The sequence below is a fragment of the Staurois parvus genome, unplaced genomic scaffold (genome assembly GCF_062004578.1).
Source record: "Staurois parvus isolate SC_StPar_1 unplaced genomic scaffold, SC_StPar_1.0 ptg000045l, whole genome shotgun sequence".
Taxonomy (NCBI): domain Eukaryota; kingdom Metazoa; phylum Chordata; class Amphibia; order Anura; family Ranidae; genus Staurois; species Staurois parvus.
The window spans coordinates 3,610,673-3,630,513 of NW_028317841.1; positions in this window are offsets into that span (position 1 = coordinate 3,610,673).

The following is a 19,841-nucleotide window of genomic DNA, read 5'->3' on the forward strand; positions in this document are numbered from 1 at the left end:
GTGTTTTGGGGTGTAATTGCAAGTATGCCTATGCCGTGTGAGAGAAAGAACTTGTTAAATGACAACTTTGTGGGAAAAAAAAAAGAATTTTTTTTACTTTCATCATTTCCTTAAAAAATTGGCAAAAAATGACAACTTCAAAAAACTCCCCATGCCTCTCATTAAATACCTCAGACTGTCTACTTTCCAAAAAGGGGTCGTTTGGGGGGTATTTGTACTGTCCTGGCATTTTAGGGCCCCAAGAAATTATATAGGTAGTCCGTGCATCAGGATTGATACATTTTCAAATATATCAAATATATATACCGTGGTCTGTGGACTCTATAACTTTCACAAAGACTAAATAATACACACTGATTTGGGTTATGTCTACCAACAAAATGTAGCACAATGGATTTTGGCCTAAATTTATGAAGAAAGTATATTTATTTGCAAAATTTAGTATCAAATACTAAGAAAAACATGTTTTTTTTCAAAATTTTCAGTCTTTTTTCATTTTTCTAGCAAAAAATAAAAACCCCAGTGATGATTAAATACCACCAAATTAAAGCTCTATTTGTTTGAAAAAAATGATAATAATTTCATTTAGATACAGTGTTGTATGCCTGAGTAATTGTCATTCACAATGTGAGAGTGCCGAAAGCTGAAAATTGGCCTGGACAGGAAGGGGGTAAAAGTGTCCGGACAGGAAGTGGTTAATAAATCATACCAAACCGAAACACACTTTCTGTTACACATTTATTGTTTGCACTGTATATTCTTATGGGTAGTGTATCATACTGTGATACTGTATTTTGATTTAGTTATTCACTTATTTATTTACATATTAATATTGGTTGGGAATTGATTGTTCATTTATAATAGGGTAGCACTGGTTTTTGCAATACCACATAGAAAAAACTAGTCAAAGAGCTGGTAAAAAAAACCCTTCTGTACTCGCTGGTAATAGTAGTTCACTACTGTTCATCTCTCAGTATGGCATTGCAGCTCTCTAAAGCATCTTTGTTTTCAGCACTGGTTTTTGGCTATATGTTTAAACTGTTTTGGTGATAACCATTAGAGAGGGAATTTGCGTCACTTTAGAAAGACAGACGTGAAGGACATGAAGAACAGACAGCAAAAAAGACAGATCTTTTTATATTTCAAGGATTTTATTCAGTATAACAAGTAAACAGTTCAAACATATACACCGGAATAACATACCGACATGTAATGGCAGTACAAAAAGACAAAGGAAAGCAACATGCTCTCCAAAAATAACAATGGTAAGAAAAAAGGAAATCACATATGTCAAATGTTCAATGGAATAAACAACCAAAATGCGTCTCAGTGCGCTCTATGTATGTGAATGAGCAAATGCTTTAACAGGTAATGACATAGTAAAACAGGCATAGCAGACCTAAAGAAACAACAAAAAGTTAACAAGTTAACCCTATGTGGGGGATCTGTAGAGGGGAGAAAGAGAAAGGAAAAAGGGTTTGAGGAGGGCAAGGGAACACCTCCGCTAAGACAGAGCTTTTTATTATTCCCTACTCTATTCAAAATATAACTATTGAAAATATGACCAAATAAATGAATCCAAAGAAAACAAGTTTTCTGTTTTAATTGATGGAAACTAATTTACAAAGACCTAAATCCACAACCATGCGTGGGTGTAACAAGTATGTTGGTGCGTCAGACTAATGTATATTCAAATATATTAAGTACATTTAGGAATTTAAACTATGAACAGCCCATGCTGAGATTTTTGCATGAAACACTTAAATTATCATTTTATTCTTTTGACCCGCATGCTGTTTGACAGTGCTTGTGCCAAAAGTCCCCACAGTGTAGTGTGTTCAGCACTGTTGTATCTACGTTTAATCACTGTAGCCTAAAGCAGTCTCTCAGAGACTATCCCATGCATCCAGCTATCCTGATGTGAATGCTTTTTGCCTATGCATGGTAAGTTTGTTCTATGACTGAGCCAATGACAGTTTGCCATGATGAGAAGGTTATTTCTTTTTATTTTTATCAACAACTGCAGTTGTTATGAGAAAGAAAAAAGTGTATGTGCAGAAACTTTAACCTCTAAAAATTAGCAAGTGTTCTGCAATATTCACTGCAGTAAAACACTAATGATAACAGGACTTAGTTGTCAACTCAATATGACACATGTGAGATCAGATCGTGCGATTGTAAAGCAGATTGACATGAAGTCGTCTTAAGCTTGTGACTCTCTGCTTTCCTCTCTCTTCTGTCTCTCTGTCTTCTTCTATCAGCATGCTCCTTGTCAGCACATGAACTGGTCCCTTGTACTGCTTTCTCCTTTCACAGCTGCACAGAGACCGCAAAAGTCTGACACCGAGTCGAATTCAGGTACTTTATTCGAAACATAGCAACATAGAAGAGTGCAAAAATAATAATACTGAAACCTCCCACACTACCACAATAAATGTAAAATATTGTTAATACATAAACATACAAAAAACTTATTATAAGTGATTGCTGCAGCTGTTGTCATTATTATTATTATACAGGATTTATATAGAGCCAACAGTTTGTTCAGCGCTTTACAATAAAAAGGGAGACAATACAGCAACAATACAGTTCAATACAAGAGGGTTAGGAAGGCCCTGCTCCTCGGAGCTTACAATTAGAGATGAGCAAAATATTCAAAAATTCGATTCGGCTGATTCGGCGAATTTGAGGAATAAATTCGATTCGAGGCGAATATATTCGCTGCGAATTTAACTTATAAAAGGGTGTTTCTAGGCTTCAGAGAGCCTTTATATTAGTGCAGAAAACTGTACCTTTAATTTAAATGCCCTTGGAGTCTGCTGGGGAAGAGAAATAATACTGTCAGTCAGTATGACATGCAGATGAGTGCCGTCGATCTTAGAATCACCGCACACTTCACTCATTTGGGCAGTCACGGGGCCAAAACCAGAGTGTGGAGCCACAGTGTGGCGGTGGAGGCAGCAGCAATGGGAGGCCATACAGCACCCTATGACAAAAATGGAACCCACCAGCAGTGTGAGGAGACCTGAAAGTGGCACATGGCAGAGTGTGGCGATGGAGACAGCAGCAATGGGAGACCGTACAGGGACCCATGAGACACTCTGGACCTGGCAGCAGCATGAGGAGGCGGTACAGGGGCCCATGGCAGATTAGGGGCCTGGCAGCAGCAATGGGAGGCCCGTAATCTGCCAGCACCCTATGACAAAATGGACAGCACCAGCAGTGTGAGGAGACCTGAAAGTGGCACATGGCAGAGTGTGGCGATGGAGACAGCAGCAATGGGAGGCCGTACAGGGACCTATGACACACTCTGGACCTGGCAGCAGCATGAGGAGGCGGTACAGGGGCCCATGGCAGATTACAGGCCTGGCAGCAGCAATGGGAGGCCCGTAATCTGCCAGCACCCTATGACAAAATGGACAGCACCAGCAGTGTGAGGAGACCTGAAAGTGGCACATGGCAGAGTGTGGCGATGGAGACAGCAGCAATGGGAGACCATACAGGGACCCATGAGACACTCTGGACCTGGCAGCAGCATGAGGAGGCGGTACAGGGGCCCATGGCAGATTACAGGCCTGGCAGCAGCAATGGGAGGCCCGTAATCTGCCAGCACCCTATGACAAAATGGAACCCACCAGCAGTGTGAGGAGACCTGAAAGTGGCACATGGTAGAATGTGGCGATGGAGACAGCAGCAATGGGAGGCCGTACAGGGACCCATGAGACACTGTGGACCTGGCAGCAGCATGAGGAGGCGGCACGGGGGCCCATGGCAGATTACGGGCCTGGCAGCAGCAATGGGAGGCCCGTAATCTGCCAGCACCCTATGACAAAATGGAACCCACCAGCAGTGTGAGGAGACCTGAAAGTGGCACATGGCAGAGTGTGGCGATGGAGACAGCAGCAATGGGAGGCCGTACAGGGACCCATGAGACACTCTGGACCTGGCAGCAGCATGAGGAGGCGGTACAGGGGCCCATGGCAGATTACGGGCCTGGCAGCAGCAATGGGAGGCCCGTAATCTGCCAGCACCCTATGACAAAATGGAACCCACCAGCAGTGTGAGGAGACCTGAAAGTGGCACATGGCAGAGTGTGGCGATGGAGACAGCAGCAATGGGAGGCCGTACAGGGACCCATGAGACACTCTGGACCTGGCAGCAGCATGAGGAGGCGGTACAGGGGCCCATGGCAGATTACAGGCCTGGCAGCAGCAATGGGAGGCCCGTAATCTGCCAGCACCCTATGACAAAATGGAACCCACCAGCAGTGTGAGGAGACCTGAAAGTGGCACATGGCAGAGTGTGGCGATGGAGACAGCAGCAATGGGAGGCCGTACAGGGACCCATGAGACACTCTGGACCTGGCAGCAGCATGAGGAGGCGGTACAGGGGCCCATGGCAGATTACAGGCCTGGCAGCAGCAATGGGAGGCCCGTAATCTGCCAGCACCCTATGACAAAATGGACAGCACCAGCAGTGTGAGGAGACCTGAAAGTGGCACATGGCAGAGTGTGGCGATGGAGACAGCAGCAATGGGAGGCCGTACAGGGACCCATGAGACACTGTGGACCTGGCAGCAGCATGAGGAGGTGGTACGGGGGCCCATGGCAGATTACGGGCCTGGCAGCAGCAATGGGAGGCCCGTAATCTGCCAGCACCCTATGACAAAATGGAACCCACCAGCAGTGTGAGGAGACCTGAAAGTGGCACATGGCAGAGTGTGGCGATGGAGACAGCAGCAATGGGAGACCGTACAGGGACCCATGACACACTCTGGACCTGGCAGCAGCATGAGGAGTCGGTACGGGGGCCCATGGCAGATTACGGGCCTGGCAGCAGCAATGGGAGGCCCATAATCTGCCAGCACCCTATGACAAAATGGAACCCACCAGCAGTGTGAGGAGACCTGAAAGTGGCACATGGCAGAGTGTGGCGATGGAGACAGCAGCAATGGGAGGCCGTACAGGGACCCATGACACACTCTGGACCTGGCAGCAGCATGAGGAGGCGGTACAGGGGCCCATGGCAGATTACGGGCCTGGCAGCAGCAATGGGAGGCCCGTAATCTGCCAGCACCCTATGACAAAATGGAACCCACCAGCAGTGTGAGGAGACCTGAAAGTGGCACATGTTTGGGGCATGATTCATGGCGGATTTAGTCAGTTGTGTCAGGAACTGGTGGTTTGAAATCCAGACTAATCCACGCCTGATTCATTTTCACAAACGTGAGTCTCTCCACACTTTGGGTGGACAGTCGTGTCCTCCGCGGAGTTACAATACCTCCTGCCGCACTAAACACGCGCTCCGATGCCACGCTACTGGCCGGGCATGACAGCCTTTCAAGGGCAAATTCAGCTAGTTGGGGCCAAAGGTCAAGTTTCGTTGCCCAATAGTCAAGGGGATTGTCTACCTCGGTTGGCAGGGTGCTGTCCAAGTAGGCCCAAGCCTGTTGTTTGAGGTCCTGCTCCAGGTCCACCTGATGCTGCTGCTGCTGCGGCTGGTTACTAGTTTCCTCACTGCGCTGGTGAAGAAAGCTACTCATCATCGACTGCAGACTGAGGCAGCTGCTGCTGGTGGAGCTGCCACTGCTCCTACCACCCCACCCCTCCCCTGCTGCCATGGCAGCGGAACGCGAGCGCACAGGGCCCACAGTGTCTGAGGATGGACGTTGGCGCAGAAAGGCAGAGACCAACTGACTACATAGGTGGTTTTTATAGTACTTTATTTTGGCCTCCCTCTCAGCAGGTGTGAAAAAGGCCACCATTTTTGAACGGTAGCGAGGGTTCAACAAGGTGGACAGCCAAAAGTCATCCCTCTGTCTGATGGTTATTATTCGGCTGTCGCTACGCAAGCAACCGAGCATGCTATGGGCCATTTGTGCCAAGGAATGCGAGGGACTCCCTGCCTCCATCTCCACAGCATACTGCCACGGTGCGTCTGGGTCCTCTGTCTCCTCCTCCTCCTCCTCTACCAGATGCTCCTGCTCCTCCACTCCTGTCCGCTGAGTGGAAAAACCACCCATTTCACTCAATAATTCCTGAGCACCAATGTCCTCCTCTACCTCCTCCTCTTCTTCCTGTCCTGCCCCCACAGGGGTCATGTGGCGTTGAGATCTGTGCGCCACGTCTACCGCACCCTGACCAGCCATTCTTAACAGCATTTGTTCCAGGACGTGCAACAGAGGAATGACGTCGTTCATCCCATAGTCCTGCCGACTCACGAATAGCGTGGCCTCCTCAAAGGGCCTGAGCAAGCGGCAGGTGTCACGCATGAGCTGCCAATGGCTGACATCTAAGTTACACAGGGGAGTACCTTTATCCGCTTGTAACATCAGGAAATCGGTGATGGCCTTTTGCTGTTCGTAAAGGCGGTCTAACATATGTAGGGTTGAATTCCACCTTGTTGCAACGTCACAGCATGAGGAGTCGGTATGGGGGCCCATGGCAGATTACGGGCCTGGCAGCAGCAATGGGAGGCCCGTAATCTGCCAGCACCCTATGACAAAATGGAACCCACCAGCAGTGTGAGGAGACCTGAAAGTGGCACATGGCAGAGTGTGGCGATGGAGACAGCAGCAATGGGAGGCCGTACAGGGACCCATGAGACACTCTGGACCTGGCAGCAGCATGAGGAGACGGTACAGGGGCCCATGGCAGATTACGGGCCTGGCAGCAGCAATGGGAGGCCCGTAATCTGCCAGCACCCTATGACAAAATGGACAGCACCAGCAGTGTGAGGAGACCTGAAAGTGGCACATGGCAGAGTGTGGCGATGGAGACAGCAGCAATGGGAGGCCGTACAGGGACCCATGGGACACTCTGGACCTGGCAGCAGCATGAGGAGGCGGTACAGGTGCCCATGGCAGATTACAGGCCTGGCAGCAGCAATGGGAGGCCCGTAATCTGCCAGCACCCTATGACAAAATGGACAGCACCAGCAGTGTGAGGAGACCTGAAAGTGGCACATGGCAGAGTGTGGCGATGGAGACAGCAGCAATGGGAGGCCGTACAGGGACCCATGAGACACTCTGGACCTGGCAGCAGCATGAGGAGTCGGTACGGGGGCCCATGGCAGATTACGGGCCTGGCAGCAGCAATGGGAGGCCCGTAATCTGCCAGCACCCTATGACAAAATGGAACCCACCAGCAGTGGAGCTGGTGCTCTACTCCGTGGCCGTTTGCCTCCACTGACACTGCTGCGACCCTGCTGCCTCCTGGGCAACCCACCGACTGTTTTGCTCGCTGCCAAGCTGGCACCCTCTTCTCCTGATGATGCGGAAGCAATAGCCTGATGACGACGAGGCTGCCAAGTGCGATCAGCCTCATCATCATCAATTAGGGTCTCCGCCTCACTACTAGCCCCCTCGGCTGCGTGTGGGTCAGGAGACAGACCTGTCTCTAGACCGGCTACCGAGCCACTCTCCTCGCCACTACTTCTTCGCCTGGCTGCTGAAGAGGCGGATGTCTCCCCCCGTTCCTGACCGCCCTCTGTTAGCTCTTCCTCACTGTACAGTGGGGCTGAGCCCACAGCATGCGATACTTCGCTTGGTGAGGGAACACCAAAGGACAGGGGCAGGTAGAGGACACGTGATTTCAGTGGGCTTGCTCCCGGGCCATGCCAACTAACGGTTGTGTCTGACGTACCCACCGTCCGTTGGCTGTAGGTGTCAGAGGTGACCTGGGAAGAGGAAGACGACCGAGCCAACCAATCGATGACGGCAGGGTTGTCGGTGGAGACACGACCGCTGGATGACACCGGGAGCACTGGCCTCTGGCTGCGACTAGTGCTGCCTCGACCCCTTCCTCTGCTGCCACGTCTGCTCGCTCCTAAAACATTGCCTCCTCTGCCACTCCTCTGCGTGTTGTCTGACATACTCTTTAATTCAACGATTCTGTGTCCCTGAGTAACAATTCTGTGTCCCTCAGTAACAATTCTGTGTCTGTCCCTGAGTAACAATTCTGTGTCCCTGAGTAACAATTCTGTGTCCCTCAGTAACAATTCTGTGTCCCTCAGTAACAATTCTGTGTCTGTCCCTGAGTAACAATTCTGTGTCTGTCCCTGAGTAACAATTCTGTGTCCCTGAGTAACAATTCAGTGTCACTCAGTAACAATTCTGTGTCCCTCAGTAACAATTCTGTGTCTGTCCCTGAGTAACAATTCTGTGTCCCTGAGTAACAATTCTGTGTCCATGAGTAACAATTCTGTGTCCCTCAGTAACAATTCTGTGTCTATCCCTGAGTAACAATTCTGTGTCCCTCAGTAACAATTCTGTGTCCCTCAGTAACAATTCTGTGTCCCTGAGTAACAATTCTGTGCCTGTCCCTGAGTAACAATTCTGTGTCCCTCAGTAACAATTCTGTGTCCCTGAGTAACAATTCTGTGTCTGTCCCTGAGTAACAATTCTGTGTCCCTCAGTAACAATTCTGTGTCCCTCAGTAACAATTCTGTGTCCCTGAGTAACAATTCTGTGTCTGTCCCTGAGTAACAATTCTGTGTCCCTCAGTAACAATTCTGTGTCCCTGAGTAACAATTCTGTGTCTGTCCCTGAGTAACAATTATGTGTCCCTCAGTAACAATTCTGTGTCCCTGAGTAACAATTCTGTGTCTGTCCCTGAGTAACAATTCTGTGTCCCTGAGTAACAATTCAGTGTCCCTCAGTAACAATTCTGTGTCCCTCAGTAACAATTCTGTGTCTGTCCCTGAGTAACAATTCTGTGTCCCTCAGTAACAATTCTGTGTCCATGAGTAACAATTCTGTGTCCCTCAGTAACAATTCTGTGTCCCTCAGTAACAATTCTGTGTCCCTGAGTAACAATTCTGTGTCTGTCCCTGAGTAACAATTATGTGTCCCTCAGTAACAATTCTGTGTCCCTGAGTAACAATTCTGTGTCTGTCCCTGAGTAACAATTCTGTGTCCCTGAGTAACAATTCAGTGTCCCTCAGTAACAATTCTGTGTCCCTCAGTAACAATTCTGTGTCTGTCCCTGAGTAACAATTCTGTGTCCCTCAGTAACAATTCTGTGTCCATGAGTAACAATTCTGTGTCCCTCAGTAACAATTCTGTGTCCCTCAGTAACAATTCTGTTTCTGTCCCTGAGTAACAATTCTGTGTCCCTGAGTAACAATTCTGTGTCCCTGAGTAACAATTCTGTGTCTGTCCCTGAGTAACAATTCTGTGTCCCTCAGTAACAATTCTGTGTCCCTCAGTAACAATTCTGTGTCAGTCCCTGAGTAACAATTCTGTGTCCCTGAGTAACAATTCTGTGTCCCTCAGTAACAATTCTGTGTCCCGCAGTAACAATTCTGTGTCTGTCCCTGAGTAACAATTCTGTGTCCCTGAGTAACAATTCTGTGTCCCTCAGTAACAATTCTGTGTCCCTCAGTAACAATTCTGTGTCTGTCCCTGAGTAACAATTCTGTGTCCCTCAGTAACAATTCTGTGTCCCTCAGTAACAATTCTGTGTCTGTCCCTGGGTAACAATTCTGTGTCCCTGAGTAACAATTCTGTGTCCCTGAGTAACAATTCTGTGTCCCTCAGTAACAATTCTGTGTCCCTCAGTAACAATTCTGTGTCCCTCAGTAACAATTCTGTGTCTGTCCCTGAGTAACAATTCTGTGTCCCTCAGTAACAATTCTGTGTCTTTCCCTGAGTAACAATTCTGTGTCCCTGAGTAACAATTCTGTGTCCCTCAGTAACAATTCTGTGTCCCTCAGTAACAATTCTGTGCCCCTCAGTAACAATTCTGTGTCTGTCCCTGAGTAACAATTCTGTGTCTGTCCCTGAGTAACAATTCTGTGTCTGTCCCTGAGTAACAATTCTGTGTCCCTCAGTAACAATTCTGTGTCCCTCAGTAACAATACTGTGTCCCTCAGTAACAATTCTGTGTCCCTCAGTAACAATTCTGTGTCCCTCAGTAACAATTCTGTGTCTGTCCCTGAGTAACAATTCTGTGTCTGTCCCTGAGTAACAATTCTGTGTCTGTCCCTGAGTAACAATTCTGTGTCCCTCAGTAACAATTCTGTGTCCCTCAGTAACAATTCTGTGTCCCTCAGTAACAATTCTGTGTCTGTCCCTGAGTAACAATTCTGTGTCTGTCCCTGAGTAAAAATTCTGTGTCTGTCCCTAAGTAACGGTTCTGTGTCCCTAAGTAACGGTTCTGTGTCCCTAAGTAACGATTGTGTGTCCCTAAGTAACGGTTCTGTGTCCCTAAGTAATGGTTCTGTGTCCCTAAGTAACGGTTCTGTGTCCCTAAGTAACGATTGTGTGTCCCTAAGTAACGGTTCTGTGTCCCTAAGTAACGGTTCTGTGTCCCTAAGTAACGATTCTGTGTCCCTAAAGTATCTGTGGCCCTAACTCTGTCCCTAATACAGAGAGGTCTGTCTCTCTTGAATGACCAGAGGCAAATGGAGAATTGTAAGATGGCCGCAATTTATAGCTCCACTATTACACAGTGCTGGCTGCCTGGCTGCTGATTGGCTAATGCGATCACATGTCATGAATGAATGCATTATGGGTCAGCGCGCCTTGTCTGCGCGCCTTCCCAGAGATCCCCGCTCCGTCGCCACACATGTCGCCGCCATTTTTGGAAAAATTTTGATTCGCGCATCCGAAGTCTGCAAATTTTTGGATTCGGCGCGAATCGAAATTTTCCTAATATTCGAAACGAATTCCACTTCGCCAAGTTCGATTCGCTCATCTCTACTTACAATCCAAGAGGGAGGAGCTGGTGGTACAAAAGGTAATCACTGTGGGGGATGAACTGGTAGGAGGGATAGAAGATTACGTTATTAGCTGAAGGCAGGATAGGCTTCCTTGAAGAGATAAATTGTCATGTGTTCCTACACTAATAAAATCTCAGAATGAAAATAAAACTTTTCACAGACAAACAAAATCTGAATCTATATCATCCAAATCAAACATGTTCCCAAAAATGTGAAACGTAATTACAAACACAATATCACAGCATCTTTCCTTTCAAATTAGAGTGCAAAGTCTATAATAAATATGCATCAGTGTCCGTGAAATAATTTATAAACACCACCTTTTCTTCCACCATCAAAATTAGATCCAAACAAACGTGCACAGTGATTATTTTGTAGATCACCACCAAAACAGTACTTTATTCACCTTCCAACCAAACTGCTTACCTCAGATTTGGAGCTACTCAAAATTAGGTCAAATTACACCTTGCCCTTTAAGAAGGGGCTTTCTTTGGAAAGAAAGCCCCTTCTTAAAGGGCCAGGCATAAATATGAAAAGATAACCCCTTCTTAAAGGGCTACATTCCCTGTGGTCAAAAGTAGGCTCCGTGATAACAATCTGCCCTATAGCATGCTTTACCCTGCAAAACTCAGGGTTGTTAACAATGGAAAGGTTCAATTCTTTACCTATCCAGAAGATGCCTCCAACTGGCTTGATAGCCTGAATTGAGCTATCCTCAGATCCTCACCCTAAAGCTGCCTTGTGGATATCACCACCTTCATTTCATGCTCTTAGAGAGGAACACTTACTCAGGATATTTTCTCTACTTGCTTTGCCACGTGAATCCAGTTGAATGGCACTACCGTTATGCAGTGCCTGAGTATACCTTTCTTGTTTGGAGCACCTTACCACTTTATGTAGTGTGATTACTGTGTTTCTTTTGTTTGAATACTTTTTTTTTCTCTCTTGTGGGCTCCCATGCACATGCCCCTTGATGGTTATCACAGTTTTGGGTGAAAGCCCACTATTTGTTTGCAAGACGGGCCAGGTGGGGGTTGGGGGATGTCTGTTTTTTGTATTTTTCTGGTTTCTGGTTAGCATTCATCTGTCTGAAGGTTACTTTACTCTGCTTGACTTGTATCTTGGTTGCCCATAGCTCTCCAGTTATCCCATTTCCTATTTTACAGACAGTATGACTCTTGGTATTTTGTCCTGGAATGTTAGAGGCCTAAACTTGAAGATTAAGAGGTTGTTATTGTTTGGCCAGTTTAAATAATCCAAACCCCAGATTATATTCCTCCAGGAAACGCACCTCATTGGTTCTAGGGTAATGGTGTTAAAGCTTCCTATGGTCTCACATGCCTTTCATGCCACTTACTCTACATATTCCTGGGGTGTTTCATTTTTGACTGCCAAGTCAATCTCGGGTCAAATTGAGGAAACAGTCATTGACTCACAAGGCTGTTACTAACTCGTAGTACTTTGATACAGTAGTACTTTGATACTTAGATACGTACTATACCCTAGTGAATGCCTACTACCCTCTCCTTTTGATCTTACTAAATTGTTGCAGTGTACTACCATAATACTTCAGATTGCTAAAGAAGTACTTCTCATAGCTGTTGATTTTAATAATGTTTTGCATCCTCTTCTTGATAGATTGGGGGAAAACGCGCCCCATTTGCTGCATTGAAAGACTGGGCAGACAGCTATGGGTTAATCGAAATATGGTGCTGGAGACACCCTGATCATGCAGAATATTCTTTTAATTCTGAGTCTCATAAGATTATATCCAGGCTTGACATGTTCTTTACCAAATAGGACAGGTTGAGTAGTGTTTTGGATATCAAATATTTACCAAAGGCAATTTCTGACCATGCCCTTCTAAAATTTCATCTCTGGGTGATGCTCCCCTATGTCATGCATACTTGGGATTTGAGCCCTTTTTGGCTTTCTGAATCTTTGGTCCTATACAAGAGTCTTGATGATATGAAACTTTATTAGCAGAATAATTATTAGGGGGTCTCTGAGAATATCAAATGGGATGCCTTTAAAGCAGTCATGAGAGACTCATACTTGTCTGGCATGCATTACCTTAAAAAAGCTAATGATTCTAAATAGTCTATTATTTCTCAAACAGTCTCTGACTGGATCGTCAATATACCTCTGATCCCACCCCATCACATTACCAACAATGGCAAGCTGAGCAAAGATAATATGCCATAGCACCAAGACCCACAAAGGTTTCCTTTATCAGGCATGACATATTTTTGAAAAAGGGGACAAGAACAGTAAATTATTGGCTTATCTGGCTAAACCAGTTCATGAACCCTTCACTACTCCCAGAATATTTGATAGTACTGGTGTTCTTCAGATGTCTTCTGACCACATTCTAGAGATCTTTTTGTAATTCTGTATTGAAATGTATACTTCCCAAGCCCATTACATATCAAATAATTTGTTGGGGAATCTAACTCAGATACATCTCCCGTCTCTATCGTCAGAGGACAGAGGACATACTGTATGAACAGTGCCATCACTTTGAGGAATTTGAAAAGACCCTAGGGCATTCTGCCAAACATAAAACCCCAGGACTGGATAGGTTACCGATTGAGTAGTATATAGCTCATAAAAAGTATGCGGTGCCCCATCTATTCATCCTTTATAAGTCTATTAAGGACCTTCAGTAAGTGTTTTGCCCAATATCTTTGATCAACACAGATCTTAAGATCCTTTCCAAAATCCTTTCACTTGTTTAAACTCCATCGTATCCTCCCTGATAAAATCTGAACAGATTATTCCTGATATTTCTATTTTTTTTAATCTGCAGAAGCTGTTCACTAACTTACAGCTGGCCATCCCCACTGATGTCTCTAGAACCTTGGTAGCCTTAGATACCCACAAGGCGTTTTACTCCATAGAATGGCCATACTTATTTCAAATACTGCGAACATTTGGTTTCAGGAAAACTTTTATCAATTTGGTGAAAATCTTACTCAATCCTAGGCCTGTATAAGGGTTAATGACTGTATTTCTCCTCCCTTCCCTATACAGAGGGGCACTCGGCAGAGGTTACCAATGAACCATTAGCAGATATACTTTGGACTTTGATAAAAATGCATCCAGGTTGGCTCGTTAGAAGAAAGAGTGTCCTTATATGTGGACGATATGCTGCTGTATCTTTCTGACCCACAGCGTAGGTTTTTGGCGGTATTAGACTTGGTTCAGCATTTAGGCCAGTATTCGAGATGCAAGGTCAATTTGCCAAAGTCCTGTATGTTTCCCATAGATGCAGACCTTTTCCTTCACTTGCCACCGTCTTGCCTGCTGCAGATTACTCATAGGTTTAAGTATTTGGATATTGATGTTCAATTACCGTGTATTTCCCCTTTTTGCACAAGACGCCTGTGTAAACTTATTTAAAATTTATATTCTAGAAAACTCCCCACTTTGTATTTCAAAGAAAATATTTCAGGAAATTGACTCAATCCTTTCCACCTTTCTGTGGTATCCTAAGGTGCCTAGAAGTTCCATGGAGACATAACAACTCCCTATCGCCAAAGGAGACTCGGCACTCCCCAACCTTCGATTCTACAATTATGCAGCTCAGGTGGTTTATGTACACTGTTGGTTGTTCATCTCAACAATGCAGCTACTGCTGTGGAGGCCTCTATAGTCTCTTCGTATGAAACCCTCAGCCAATCTTATACATAGACAGTCCCTCAATAATACCAGCAGTACCACAACCCCAAAAAACCTCTCTACAGATCTATACAAAATGTCTGATCTTACTGGCTGAAACAAATCACATCTCCTCTCCCAATCAGCCCCTCTGGTTTAATCCCAGTTTACCTAATTTCCTTGGTCTTTCTTGTGGTCTGCTGTGGGCGTGACAGGGCCTGGTGTATTTACATCAACTATACCAGGGTTGTACCTCTAGGTCCTTCTCACAGTTGCAGCAGGAGTTAAGGATCCCTGTTGGGTGGTATTTCAGGTGCTTACAGCTTAGACAAGTGGCAGAGGCACACTTTTCCAATTGAACCATACATGTCTTATTTTCACATTCTACCTATTTTTTATAGACAGGCCATCGCCACGGCTCCTTAAAGTACAGTCACTGTGGTTGCAGGATATTCCTGACCTGAGAACTGGCAGGAATTGTTTAACCACTTGCCTACCAGGCACTTACACCCCCTTATTTACCAGGCCAATTTTCAGCTTTCAGCACTGCCGCACTTTGATTGACAATTGCGCGGTCATGCAACATTGTACCCATATGAAATTTTGATCATTTTTTTCTCACAAATAGAGCTTTCTTTTGGTGGTATTTAATCGCCACTGGGCGCTTTACTTTTTGCGCTATAAACAAAAAAATTGCAAAAATTTGAAAAAAAAAAAAGTTTCTTTGTTTCTATTATAAAATTTTTCAAACAGGTAATTTTTCTCCTTCACTGATGTGCGTTGATGAGGCAGCACTGATGGGCACTGATAGGCAGCACTAAAGGGCACTGATAGGCAGTACTAATGAGGTGGCACTGATAGGCGGCACTGATAGGCAGCACTAATGATGTGTCACGGATAGGCGGCACTAATATGCAGCACTGATAGGCGGCACTGATAGGTGACACTGATGATGGGTACTGATAGACGGCACTGACTGGCATCACTCCTGAGCACTGACTGGTGGCACTGACTGGCACAACCACTGGGCACTGACTGGTGGCACTGACTGGCAGCACTGCTGAGCTGCACTGGTGGGTGGCACTGGTGGGCAGCACTGGTGGGTGGGCACAGGTGGGTGGCACTGGTGGGCACAGGTGGGTGGCACTGGTGGGCACAGGTGGGTGGGCACAGGTGGGGGGCACTGCTGGGCACAGGTTGCTGGCACTTCTGGGCACAGGTGTGTGACACTGCAGAGTGGCACAGGTGGGTGCACTGCTGGGCACAGGTGGGTGATCTGCTGGGCACAGGTGGGTGCTCTGCTGGGCACAGGTGGGCAGAGCTAGTGGGCACACTGCTGGGCACAGGTGGGTGGAACTTGTGGGTGGCACTGCTGGGCACCGATCATCAGGGCACTGATCATCAGTGCCCTGATGATCGGTGCCGATCCCCGCTCTGACAACTGCCGGTTCTCGGCAGTACTTTCCTCACGATCTGACAGCGTGAGGAAAGTGCAGCTGAGAACCGGCAATTGAATTTCCCGGTGATCAGCGTGTCATTGGACATGGCTGATCACGTGGTAAAAGGCCGCTGTGATTGGCCTTTTACCACATCACATGATCAGCTGTGTCCGTAGGACACAGCGATCACGGAGATTGCCGGGTGCGCGCCCCCTGGGGTGCGCAGGAGAGCGCGTTCTGGGGGGACATCATATGACGTCCACCCAGAACTGGCCGGCCGCAGTGCAGCCGTCATTCGGCTATCTGCGGACGGCAACTAGTTAATTCATACCATGGAACGGTTATATCTGCTAGGGACAAACTTATCCAATTATGGTACTTTCATGCATAAACATGACATCCCTACGAATATGTCATAAATGCAAAAATGACACAGTGGACTTTCTGCACATGGTTTGGACTTGTGATAGGGTTAAGCCTTTATGGTTGGAAGTTATCGCAATTTCTTTCTGCTGGTTTTGCTCTTCCTAACATGTGTAGCCCTAAATGGTATCTGCTTGACATTTTTGAAGACTTAGATATTACAGCTGTGGCCAAATAATTTCTTAGTTCCTTACTACAGTATATTACGCTAACAAATAATGAAAACAATAGCCCTGCAGTGGATTCATTCTGAGCCCTTTCATATTGGTATATGGAAAAGGTTAGCCAGAATTTTCCTATTTGCAAATTAATGTATGAGGCCAGAGGTTACCCTGGGAAGTTCTATAAAATCTGGGGACCTTGGCTAGACACCCAAGACACTAGTGACTCCCTCCTCTCTGTAATCTCCGATCCTCCTCCATAGACTACCTCTACATTCCACTTTGTCCTGTATACTGATGATGCCCATGATCATGTGCGAGATGCTGTTGATGCTAAGAGAAATAAAGCTATTCAGACACTCGCTATTTACTTTGTGTATTTATTTTTATTCCGTTTTTGAATGTATAGGTACTGTTCTCCTACTTCAAGGTTTGATGAGCCATTTGCTTTTGTTTCCCGGAGTTTTGTTCTTTTCTCCTATTATGCTGGTATAATCGATGTACTGTATATATTCACTCGAGTATGGCATGCTTCCTGTTTTGTGTATCATGTATTTTCACAACTTTGTGAAAGCTGACATCGCTTCTGTTCACATTACTATCTCCATGGTAGAATTCATTATATGTGAATAACCTTTTATTTGTATGCAATATTTTAAATAAGACCAAGTTAAAAAAAACCACACATTTTGAGATATTACTGTAACATTTACTAGGCCATTTGTGGCCACATACACACATACTTTTTTCCGGTTTCAATACCTGCATTTGTTCATACTATGTATGGCATGTCATTTTTCTTGTGAATGACATAAATAAGAAAGTAAAAATAGACTTGAGTATTTTGCAATAACTGGATACTTAAACAAGGAATTGCAAGCATTCTTGAATGAGTCAATCTGGCCTTCAACATACTGGGAAATCCCTGGGGTTTGAGGGTAACATTGTTTTGAAAATAAGCCACAATCAACAACAGCAAAAAGAAGAATCTATCCACTTAGCAGTATATATGGACATTTCACTATTACGAATAGACAAAAAAAACACAAACCCAAAGAAAAATCTGCAGCTTTGTGATTACGGAATGACAATGTGATGACATCATTGTCAAAAGCAATGAAAAATCTGCTTGTGTAGCCAGTAGGAATGACCTTCACAATCACATACTAACAATACTAAGATAAAATTCCAAACCTATCTCATTCAGTCTTCTTCAATACAGATATCACAAAAGCTTTGTGGATGCTTTTTATTTACAACATGTTGCTGTACAACATATGTACAGTAGTATCATATAGACAAAACCTCATAGATTTTAATGATTGACCTAATTGAAAAATGGAAAATGCATCTTGTATTCTTCAAACCAGCATGGACGTAAGTAAAGAATATTTGTTATCTTAAAAATATTTTTGCAGGTATATATGTGAAAAAAATTACCCAATAAATTAAGTATTGTGATTAACCACTTGCCTACTGGGCACTTATACCCCCTTTCTGCCCAGGCCAATTTTCAGCTTTCAGCGCTGTCGCACTTTGAATGACAATTGCGCGGTCATGCAACACTGTACCCATATCCAATTTTTATCATTTTTTTCACACAAATAGAGCTTTCTTTGGTCGTATTTAATTGCCACTGGGTGTTTTAATTTTTACTCTATAAACAAAAAAAAAGCAAAAAATTTTAAGAAAAAAAAAGTTTTTCTTTGTTTCTATTATAAAATTTTATAAACAGGTAATTTTTCTCCTTCACTGATGTGCATTGATGAGGCTGCACTGATAGGCAGCATTGATGGTTACTGATAGGCGGCACTGATGGGCACTGATAGGTGACACTGATGTAGTGGCACAGATAGGCAGCACTGATGAACACTGATAGGCAGCACTGATGAGCTGGCACTGATGAGGCGGCACTGATGATGCTGCACCGATGGGTGGCACTGATGGAGGACAGAGCTGGGCATGGGTGGGTGTCACTGCTGGGCACAGGTGGGTGGCACTACTAGGCACTGATGGGCACAGGTGGGTGGCACTTCTGGGCACTGATGGGCACAAGTGGATTGCACTGCTGAGCACTTGTGGGCAGCTCTGCTGGGCGTAGGTGCACTGGTGCGTGGAACTGCTGGGCACTGATCATCAGGGCACCTGCATTTACCGGTGATCTGCTGTGTCATTGGACACAGCTGATCATGTGGTAAAAGGCCGCTGTGATTGGCCTTTTACCACATCATGTGATCACCTGCATCCACTCTATCAGGAGAATAGAAACAGAAAAGGACTACAGACCCCCACTACCTCTCTGCATTAGATATACAAGAGGAGTTATGTAGTCCTTTGAAATATTACTGACCAGAAAGCAGCAGTGACAAGATCACAATAAATTATCAGATGACAAGATTACTGGCAAGATCAGCAGGTATTTGTTGTACTTATTAACAGATATAACAAAAAACTTCCAATGGTATACAGTACTTAACAGACCAAAAGGGACCATAAAAGAGAAGTTCATTGTTTTACAAAAGCTATATATGCCATGCACTGACTTGTATACAATGAGTTACCAAAAAGGCCATCTAAAATTGCCAATAGGTTGGATGTAAGATGTAATGATTGGATGATGGAAGTCAGCAGAACTTCACCTCATTCACACAAATGAGTGCTGCTTCAGTGAGTGAAATGAGTGGAACATTGCTGTGCTCACTTATCTGGTTAAATTCAACAGATGAAATATAGAGAAAAATCTAATGACTCAACTAGGAGTGTAGATTTTAAATCTGATCTATACAATATCATGTAATATGCAATACACCAGCAAACGTCTTGAAGAATTCACTAGCTAAATTACAATTCCACAGTTACATATTTCATGTAAGCAAATTATTCCTGCCTATTATTTGGTCTCTGGATTCATATATCACTACCTAGTGGAGTGTGTTGCCTCATACACACATTTCCACATTTTCTGAATGGACATAGTTTATGTATATAATAACACAAAAGAGGCTTTTAGTCGTATACAGCTACGCTCTGCATTAGCAGAGATTGTTCCCAAATGAAACACTTGTGTATAGATATATGTTAATAGCTGTATAGCTTTATTAGTTTTTTAAAATGGTTTTGTCATAGAGATTTACACACTTCAACAAAAATTGTTTTGTACAGCTATTTTATTCTGCAATAATATATGGTTTAGAGCAGCAGAGTGGCTTAAAGTGTGATTAGCAATCTTCCCTTGTACCAAGAGGGACTAGGGCCTTCTCGTTGAAGTTTGCATGTTCTGTGTTGACGCAAATCTCTGCTTATCTCCTGGAATATGTGGCTGTGTTTCAAGCATAGGGGAACAAGTGTGAGCACTATCTAAAAATGGCAAATAAATACATAAGTATGCATAGTCCCTTAACCACTTTTAAGCAACAAACAGCAAAACAAAACAGTG